The sequence below is a fragment of the Glycine max genome, chromosome 14 (genome assembly GCF_000004515.6).
Source record: "Glycine max cultivar Williams 82 chromosome 14, Glycine_max_v4.0, whole genome shotgun sequence".
Classification (NCBI taxonomy): Eukaryota; Viridiplantae; Streptophyta; class Magnoliopsida; order Fabales; family Fabaceae; genus Glycine; species Glycine max.
The window spans coordinates 9,095,418-9,105,356 of record NC_038250.2 but is presented as its reverse complement, the minus strand read 5'-3'; the positions used below and the strand labels follow the sequence as shown (position 1 = coordinate 9,105,356).

Sequence of the window (9,939 nt, the reverse complement as noted above, 5' to 3'; positions counted from 1 at the left end):
TCCTTTCTATATTGGAATGGGTGATGCTGAACATTTATGCATTTTGAATCTCTCTAAAACTTTATTAATATATGATTTCTAAGACAAGTCTAATAGTCCTTGTGATCTATCACAGAATATTTCTATTCCTATCACATAGCCTACCTCACCTGTATCTTTCATTTCAAAGTTGTTAGAGAGAAACTTCTTAGTCTCACTTAATAGACCAAGATCATTAGTTGCAAGCAAGATGTCATCAACATACATAACAAGAAATATAAATTTGATCCCACTGACCTTCAGATATATACCCCGATCAACAGTGTTTTCCTTAAATCCAATGGACGTAATAGTATCATTGAACTTAATATACCATTTTTGGAAAGTTGTTCAAGTCCATATATTGATTTCTTAAGTTTTGCTGCAATATTTGTCAACTCAATGGCATATTCATGCATAGTACGAGAACCATCAAACTTCATGGTGGTTAAAGTATTCATTAATGTCCTAGCAAGAGACTTATCAGCAGTTTGGGAGCACTCTTCCATAGATTTCATAAATTCTTTTGCACTTTTAGTTTTGGGAAGAGCAGACTTAATGTTATTTGCTATGCTCATGTGCATAAGCATCAAACAAATTATGTTTGACTTTTCTCAGGCCTTATAATGAGTTTTTCTCTTCATTGCTACTAGCATCAGTAATAGCAGCAGGTTTTTCAACTTGAAGAGTCAAATCAAGATCCATCACACATAAGTGAAATTGGACTTATTCGCTCCAATCAGAGAAATTTAATCCATTAAAAACCGGAACAAACATACCAAGAGAATGCAAAGATACAAAAAGGGATACTGCAATTAACACATGCTTAACATTGATACTTTGAGTCATAAATTAAACATACAATACAGATTCAAACAACAAACAAACATTCTATGTATACTATTGTTCTCCTTTGGGTGATACATTAATACGGTAAGACATATGCATTAATAAGAAATACTTATTATCTTTGGATATATAAATAAAACTAATAATGCATACATACTACCAACAGTCATATCCATAAATTATAAGAACAACTAATCAACCTTTGGGCGATCCATAAATGCCTTATAACAATGAATTTCAATTACCAAATGTCTTATAATAATGAACTTCAATTAACCCATAAACCAATAATCTATAATTTAGCATCTATTCTATGGGTAATTGAAATACAATCTTCACTAATTTGGAATTAAACAAAACATAAAGATTTGACCACTTTGGTGATTATAAATCTATCATACATTTAATCCAAATTACTTGATCCAATTTTGAATTGAAATTGACGTAAGAGAGAGATATTAAATTTCAATTCAAGACATTCAAAAATTGGATTCAGGGCATTCCATACTTGAAAACAATTATAATATGCACAACGGAAAATAAAATGGATTGAATAATTTTCCAATTAGAATCAGATTCATACAATGTATGGAAGAAACATCATTCATGGAGAATCATAAATTCAATAACCAAAGGCTCTGATACCACATGTTGGTTATAGATTCCATACGTTTATGTTCAATGAATCTATAACATACTGTAAGGATATGATTCCTTCATACAGTTTGAAAATAAGTAGAACTTACCTTGATTCATGAAAGACATAAGTTCTTCAATTTTCTTTGTCCCAATCTATCTCTTTCCTTTTTGTTATTTTCCTCTCACGTTCTTGATGGTAATTAGAGGAAAAACGCTTATAGTAGAGATATAACCCTTTGCTTTTTATTAACCAACTCCCATCAAATTAGTTATCGGAAGTTTACTAACTTCCCATAAGTTTAACAAACCTCCACAAGTTAGTTATCAGAAGTTTACTAACTTTCCATATTTTCCAATAGGTCCCTTTATTTTATTAAATCAAGTTTAAACTCTTAATTCACATGAGTCATATTATTCTAATAGTTAGTAGTTGTTATCCTTTACCGAATTTTTTGGTTGTTGACAGAGACAATTTCAGTCATTACAAATGATGGACGGAATATATTGGTAAGCTTTTGTATGTGAACATAATTAGCTATTGACAATTTGTAGTGTGTTAGTTAGTGTCATTGCTCTAAGTTCTAATTACAATGTTTTTTTATTGAGTGAGTCTTGAAAGGTTTTGACCAGGCAACAAATATAATTCTTGATGAGTCCCATGAACGAGTTTATTCTACAAAGGTATGTTGAAATGATGCAATTACATAAACATTCCTTCAAATATGAATGAGTCATGACTTAAATGAACTTAATATTTATATTTAGCTCTCGGACATGGCTCCTCTAAAATGGGCATTCTCACTTTTGAGGGTAAAGTCAGCACATCTTTACCACATAAAGCTTAAATTATTAAATACAAAACACATAAAACTTATTCCTCTTGCCCACTTGTTCTCTCTATAAGATGACAAGCAAGCTACCATGTAACATTAGATTCTGCATAAGGTGATGGGCAAAATCCATGTCGACTACGCTAGATGTTAGATATATTTGAGACTGAGAAGCATCTGTCCATGGTTAAGAAAGACCAGTTGTTGCAAAACTGGTTTTGTAATCCCAACAACAATAACCTTATGTTACTAGGAAAGGTCTATTACATGGATTACACTACAGTGAGTACACCATTGGGTTTGGTTAAAAACCCAATTCTCAAGGATATACTCATCATGAGACTCCTTTTAGTAGTTTCCTCCAATGTCCTTCTAGGTGTCCCTTTACCACTTTTCACATGGCTGTATATCATGCGGTACACTCTCTTCATCAGTGTCTCTAGTAGCCTTATTTGCACATGTCCAAACCACATTAGTCCTTAACTAATGTTTTGTCCTCTTTTCCTTAATAGGTGTCATACGAAACTTCTTTGTATATAATCATTTTGTGTCTTGTTCTTTTTTGTGTGACCACACATCCATTTTAGTATTTTCATTTTTGTTACAGTGTTATTCACTTTTTTCTCTTATTGTTCCTTTAAAGCCCCAATATTCTATACCAGAGTATAGCTGGTTGTAAAATTCCATCCGTTTGATTGAAGGAAATTTATTGTCTTTGCATTAGATCAATGTTTGCAGTGATATTTTTGTTCATTTGATAGATAGATCGTTTTCTGTTATTATTGCTACTTCTATCTTGAAAATTATCTTTGCAATATTTATCTCTACCTCAATAATGGTTGTAGCTATACTTCTCTATTTTGTATTATACATAGCTTCGATCTTATTCTTCATAAATGGATCCTTGAGTACAAGCAACTTTGTGTGTAAGGGAATTAAAGTGCAAGAAATGTGAAGAAAAACGAAATGGAAGAGGGATTGTTGGATTAACAATGAGAGTAAAATGAACAAAAGCCTTTTGGTTTTGGGGTCACAAAGTCTGTTGCTTGGTTGTCTCCTGACGCCCTAATCCTCATTGGGGATTTGCTAATCATGTAACAGGTGGAATATGGAATGGTTAGGGACTGGGGAGAGGGATAATCTTTATATATATGTTTTTTGAAAGAAAAAAAATTACAATGGCAAGTGTTAATCTTTGCCATTAAAACATCAGACTGTAAAGAGATGTTTACTTCCTCTAAAGTGAGAGTGCTCACTTTAGAAAAGTCAAATCCCTGGCTTCGAATTATAGATTGTTGTACCAGGAATGAATCAATTCTTAATTTGTTAATTTTGCTATACCATCTCTCCCCACCATAATTGTGACTTTGAATCTTTGCTTCACTTGAATTTTGTTTTAACTACAGATTTTTTCTTGAAAATTCCTTTTAGCCTTTCACAATTTTTATGTCTTCCTAATGCCATCATCATTCTTGTTTATAACTACAGGAAGGTGTACAACTTGTTTTTGGTCTGTACATCAATAGGGGTGACAACATGTAAGTCCCTTACTCCATCCTTTTTCATTTTGTGTATCATTAAGATTTCATATCGTTGCACTATTTACATACCCTAAAATTTGTATGGTTTTCCTTTGGTCATTGCAGAAGTGTTGTTGGTGAACTAGATGAAGATCTGGATTCTAGTATGGATTTTTCAAAACTTAGAGCTCATCCCTTGAAACCTATAATCCATTGAGGTGAAATATTATGTATTGATTTTTAATGAATGCATGCCTGCCGGGTGGAAACAGTTTGAGTTTTGCGGCATTATATACTAGAGTGCACTGTGGAACTCTCCAAGAATATGCAGACAACTTGATATGTCTAATATTCTGATTTTGATTCTGATTCTTTTGGCATGTAAGTATTGTCAAACAAATGAAGCAAGTACGCAACAAATTGTGCGACTATCTAAAACACATTTATTATTATACATGTAAATAATGATCTTCTATATATAAAAAAAACACATTTATTATTATACATGTAAATAATGATCTTTGCCCAAAGGGGTGGTTGGTTTTAATTGCAACGTTGTATGTATATACTCTTAATTGTCATATTTCCTCTATACTCTTAAATGCTAAAAGGGAAAACTTGGCACCTGCCTACTTGAACTTGATAAGAATTACTTCAAATACCAAATGCGTTAATTTAAAGATCATTAAAAGGAATTAACCATATACTTCAAATACCAATTTGTATGGTTCTATCTTAATCATACTCAAGTTACTAAAATAAAATGTAATATAAACACTCAAAAAAATAAACAATTTAAAAGTCTGAAGGTTGAAGCACAATAACAACTACATATCCTTAAAGTAGTAAATCAAACCAAATGTGATTTAGAACAATTCATCCATCTAATCCTCGTTGTTTAGAGAATTATTCTATAAAAAATAACGAAACTATATTTTTTAAATTTTAAAAGCAACATCAAAATCCAAGAGTCCATCCATCCATCAAATGAGCCATTAGCTTCACTCGGATATATCCTATGCAACCAACAACATAATGCATGCCTTTCACCAGCCTTAATGCTACCTATGCCCAAAACCAAAATCAACAATTTATACACAAAAATTCAAAACAAAACCAAAAGGAATTCACATGCAAAGTGTAACATTAAAGTACCTTGCTAGTTTCATTTTTTGGTCGACACCGATCAAGGATGTTTTTGATCAATCTCAGTTAGGGTTATTTATTGGTTGAGGTCGACTATGATTTTTAGTCAATGTTAGTTGGTAATACTTTTTTGTTGACATTGACTAGGGTTTTTGGTCAGCGTTGAATGTGACTATTTTTTAGTCGATGTTGGTTAGAGTTTTTGTGGATGACATCGATTAGGTTCTTTTTTGTCGACGTCGGTCGTTGATATTTTTTGGCCAACATTAGCTGGGACTAGTTTTTGGTCGACGTTGGCCAAGTTTTTTTGCTGACATTGGTTGAAACTATTTTTTTGTTGGTGCCGGCTAGGGTTTATTGACCAACATCAGCATGACTATTTCTTTTGGCCGGTGTCGACTTGGGATATTTTTTGTTGACATCAACTAAGATTTTTTTTTATCAACATCAATTGGGAGAATATTTTGGCCGACATCATCTAGGTTTTGTTTGTCGATGTCGGTTGATGATGTTTCTTGGCCGATGTCGGACAAAAAAATCCTAATCAACATCGGCAAAAAAATAGTCTCGTCTGACATTGACAAAAAAAAACATAGTCGATGTCGGCCAAAAAACCTACTCGATATCGATCAAAAAATAATTTCGACAAACATTAGCAAAAAAAGCCCTTGCTAACATTGACCCAAAAATAGCCTCAACATATGTCGGCCGAAAAAACTTTTGACGACATCGACCAAAAAATAGTCTCGACCAACATCAGCAAAAAAAAAACCATTATCGACATTTAATCGAAAAACTGTCTCAACTAATGACACCTTAAAAACATCATCAGTTGACATCGACGAAAATAACTCTAGACGACATTGACCAAAAAATAGCTCCTACCGAAGTTGGCCAAAAAACCTAACCGTCATCGTCTGAAAAATTGAATTGGATTTAAAATTCTAAAGAAATATCCAATCCATATCCAATTAATTGGATTGGATTTAAAATCTGAAAAATTGGATTTGGATATGAAACCAAACCATTTAAATGGATTTAAAGTGAATTACATTGGATTGGATATGGATTGGTTTTATACATTTAGAGTTTTTGCACTGCCCTAGTTACGAGTTGATTTTGGGATGATGATGTTAGCAGTTTCGGGTCAAACAAAAAACTCCAAAAATTTGATCCAAAACGATTTATTATTATTATTATTATTATTATTATTATTATTATTATTATTATTATTTGTAGCCATGTTTATTTTTCAATTTGAGTTAAATAAAAACTGGGGAAGAAATAGACCCATTCGAGTTAGACATTGCTAGGCCTGAGTTTGATGTGGGTTCAAAGCTTGAGCTTGACCTATTTACATGTCAAAGACTTTATTAACAGTTTTAGTTTGACTTGACCTATAAGTCTATTTTAAAGAACGATTTTATGATAATTTAACACTAAAATAAAGATAAAAATATGTATGTAAAACTTTATAGGAATCAAATTTAACTTATTTATATGAGATAAATATATTTTTAAGGTTTAATATAACATTAACAATGTAATTTAAAAATATATCTTGCAATAAGATATTTAAATATGACATAAATTTATTTTTCAATAAACTTTAATTATAACTTTAACTTGACTTTTTACATAAATGAAAAAAACAAGTTAACTTTTTATTTAGATCAAATGATTAATATTTAAAAAGATAAATAAATGTAAGATTTTAATAAATTATAACAAATTTAATTTAATAATAATTATAATTTTTTAAATAGATAAGTCATATTAGGCTTAAAAGATTTTTTTAATAATATATAATCTGGCTTATTTAACTAAATAGATTTTATCAAAAGTCTTGGTCTAACTTATTTTCTCAAAAAGTCTTATCTAATTTGCACCTTATATAGGATAGACCATATGTTGTTCTCAAACCTATTTCCCTCCCTACTTATTATTACTAGCGGAATTACCGGCATTATCGTGTCTGTCTGCTCGCATTTCTATCATGCAATTGCATAAAAAAAATAATATACTATAATAATTTTTAATTATAATTTTTTAATTTTGTTCAATAAATGACACACTCTAAATGAAAAAATTAAAAACAATCTGGATAACAAAACTAAATATAAAAATAATTAACTGTCATAGAAAAATCATAATAATTTTGACTTTGAAAAAATATTCTGTCTCCTTCTTTTTTCATAAAGTGTCTCCTCATTGACAATGATAGTTTCCAATATTTCATGAAAAACCTATTAAATTAATTAAAACAATAATTAGTAACAAACTAAGAAAATAAATTATAAAAAGATGTGTAAGAATGAGTTGGAATAAAAAAATGAGAATAAATACATAAAGTGATGAGAAGGACCAAAGGAGAAGGATGTGAAAGAAAAAAATGTCTTGCGTACGAAAATTCTTGTAATTGAGGGAAACGTCTTTAATCAAAATTATAAAAAAATGAAGAATGCAACAACATTGAAATAAAAAAAAACACCAATATGACTCGGGGAGAGAAGAAAATTAGAAGCAATAATAATTGAATGAGAACTTTGGAAAACAATTACAACTACAGTCGATTAACGTAAGATAAAGTGAAAAAAGAACTAAAAACTATTAACAAATCTATAACAATAGATAAAGGTGATATAGACGGTTATCACCACTATTTGGTCTCCACTTTTATTTGTCCATTTTACCCTCAAATATCTTAGCATTTTTAAAACAAAAATAATAACAAGCATGATGGGGAATGAAAAAAATGAAAAATCTTTGATCTCCTTTCATCTAATCAATTTGATCCCCTTTTTTCATTTCTACTCACCCAATTACCAATATGACTCGGGGAGAGAAGAAAATTAGAAGCAATAATAATTGAATGAGAACTTTGAAGAGCAATTAACGTAATATAAAGTAAAAAAAGAACTAAGAATTATTAACAAATCTATAACAATAGATAAAGGCGATATAGACAGTTATCACCACTATTTGATCTCCATTTTTATTTGTCCATTTTACCCTCAAATATCTTAGCATTTTTAAAACAAAAATAATAACAAGCATGTACAAATGGGGAATAAAAAAAATGAAAAATCTTTAATATGATCTCCTTTCATCTAATCAATTTGATCCCCTTCTCTCACTTCTACTCACCCTATTACCAACACAGGTTACCTAATCGTAACTGTTCACCACTTCAAACATACAAAATTACACACTCTTTTTTATGCACACTATCTATAAAAATAATTTCTAGGGCTTTTTAATTTCTGCTATTACTCGCACCGCTTCTCTTTTTCTTCGTTCTAGGATTCCAATTTGCCATTCAATTCAGTTTTCCAGTGCGGACCATGTCTAAATTCTCGATCTGTTCCTTTCTGTTTTTCTTTCTCCTTAAAATTTGTTTTATGAGCGTCAGTTTATTTAATGCTATTTTTTTGAGAATTTTTTTCTTAAAATATCTTTTTTTCGAATAGTTGTGCGTTGAGATCATGGGGGGCTCGGAAGGGGTGGGAGCATCGTCGAAGCAAAATTCGGTGTCACAAAGCCCATATTAATGGCTGGCCCAACAGTTACTGATTTGTAGAGGACTCGTGAGTTAGAGAAGGTTAGTTTCCTTTATATAATAATAACACATTTTTTTAAGGGTTTGTTTATTTATTTCTCTGGAAAATTCTTTGCTTTGCGTGCAATTTTCTAGATGTTTTTGGACTTTACGAGAGCAAGGAGGAAGTTGCCAAAAGGGAAGAGGTTTTTCATCGACTTGGAGAGGTAAATGGAGAGATAGAGAGAGTTTTGTTTTGATGATTCTTCGTTGTAATGATTGTTTGCGATGTTGTTTTGTTGTAATTGATTGTTTGATAACAAGAACTTATGTGATGACTCCAACTTAGGAGTTGTAGGGATAAAATATGGAACTATGTGTTTGAATTGATTAGGGTGAGGTTAATACACACTTTTTATCATTTATCATTTGTTAATAGTTTTTTTTTTTTTACTTTGTCTTGCTGTCAATTGCTGTCAATATTAATCAATTGTAGTTTTAATTGTTCCTCAAAGTTCCCATTCAATCATGGTTGTTTCTAGTTTTCTTCTCTCTTGAGTCGTATTTATATTCTTTTTTCTTTTTAATATTGTTGCATTCTTCATTCTTTCTATAATTTTTTCTTTGAATGACAATTTTTTTTGATACATAACACATTTTTTCTTTCACAATTCGTCTTTCTTATCACTTTATATATTTATTTTTAATTTTTTTTATTTCAACTTACACATTTTTCTATATTTTATTTTTCTTTATTTATGACTAATTACTGTTTTAATTAATTTAACATATTTTTCATGAGATATGCAATTGAAAACAACCCTTATCAATGAGAAGATAATTTATGAAAAAAGGAAGAAAGAACATATTTTTTCAAAGTGTAGATTATTGTGATTTTTTTATGACAATTAATTATTTTGATTTTTAGTTGTGTTATTCAATTTGTTTTTAATTTTTTCATTTGGAATGTCATTCATTGAACAAAATTTAGAAATTGTAATTAACAATTATTATAGTATATTAATTTTTGACGCATTAGCATAATAAAAATGTAGACAAACAAGTGTGACAACATTGTATTTCCGCTAATGATAAATAATAAGTGTGTATTAACCACTAAATTAGACTAATCTCCTCACAGGAGAAATAAACAACAACACGATCAATTCAAACACATAGTTCCATATTTTATCCCTATAACTCCTAGGTCTGGTTATCACACAAGTTCTTTGTCATCAAACAATCAATTACAACAACTCAACATTGCAAACAATCATTACAACAAAGAACCATCAACACAAAACTGTATCTCTCCCTTTACCTCTCTAAGTCGGTGAAGAACCCCGAAACAGTGAGAAACATGATAAACAGACCCTTAGAAAAACAAAAAAAAAGTGTG

General features: G+C 30.3%; 1 long non-coding RNA gene and 1 pseudogene across 1 annotated transcript; both read left to right on the top strand.

The window, feature by feature from the left end:
- The first annotated feature begins 420 nt into the window (after nucleotides 1–420).
- LOC100781397 (sm-like protein LSM8) lies at nucleotides 421–4,073 on the top strand (annotated as a pseudogene).
- Nucleotides 4,074–7,979: 3,906 nt separating this feature from the next.
- On the top strand, nucleotides 7,980–9,108 carry LOC121173489 (uncharacterized). Its single transcript, XR_005888497.1, has 2 exons — nucleotides 7,980–8,603; nucleotides 8,697–9,108. It is a non-coding gene; the product is annotated as an uncharacterized lncRNA (long non-coding RNA).
- Nucleotides 9,109–9,939: the final 831 nt, after the last annotated feature.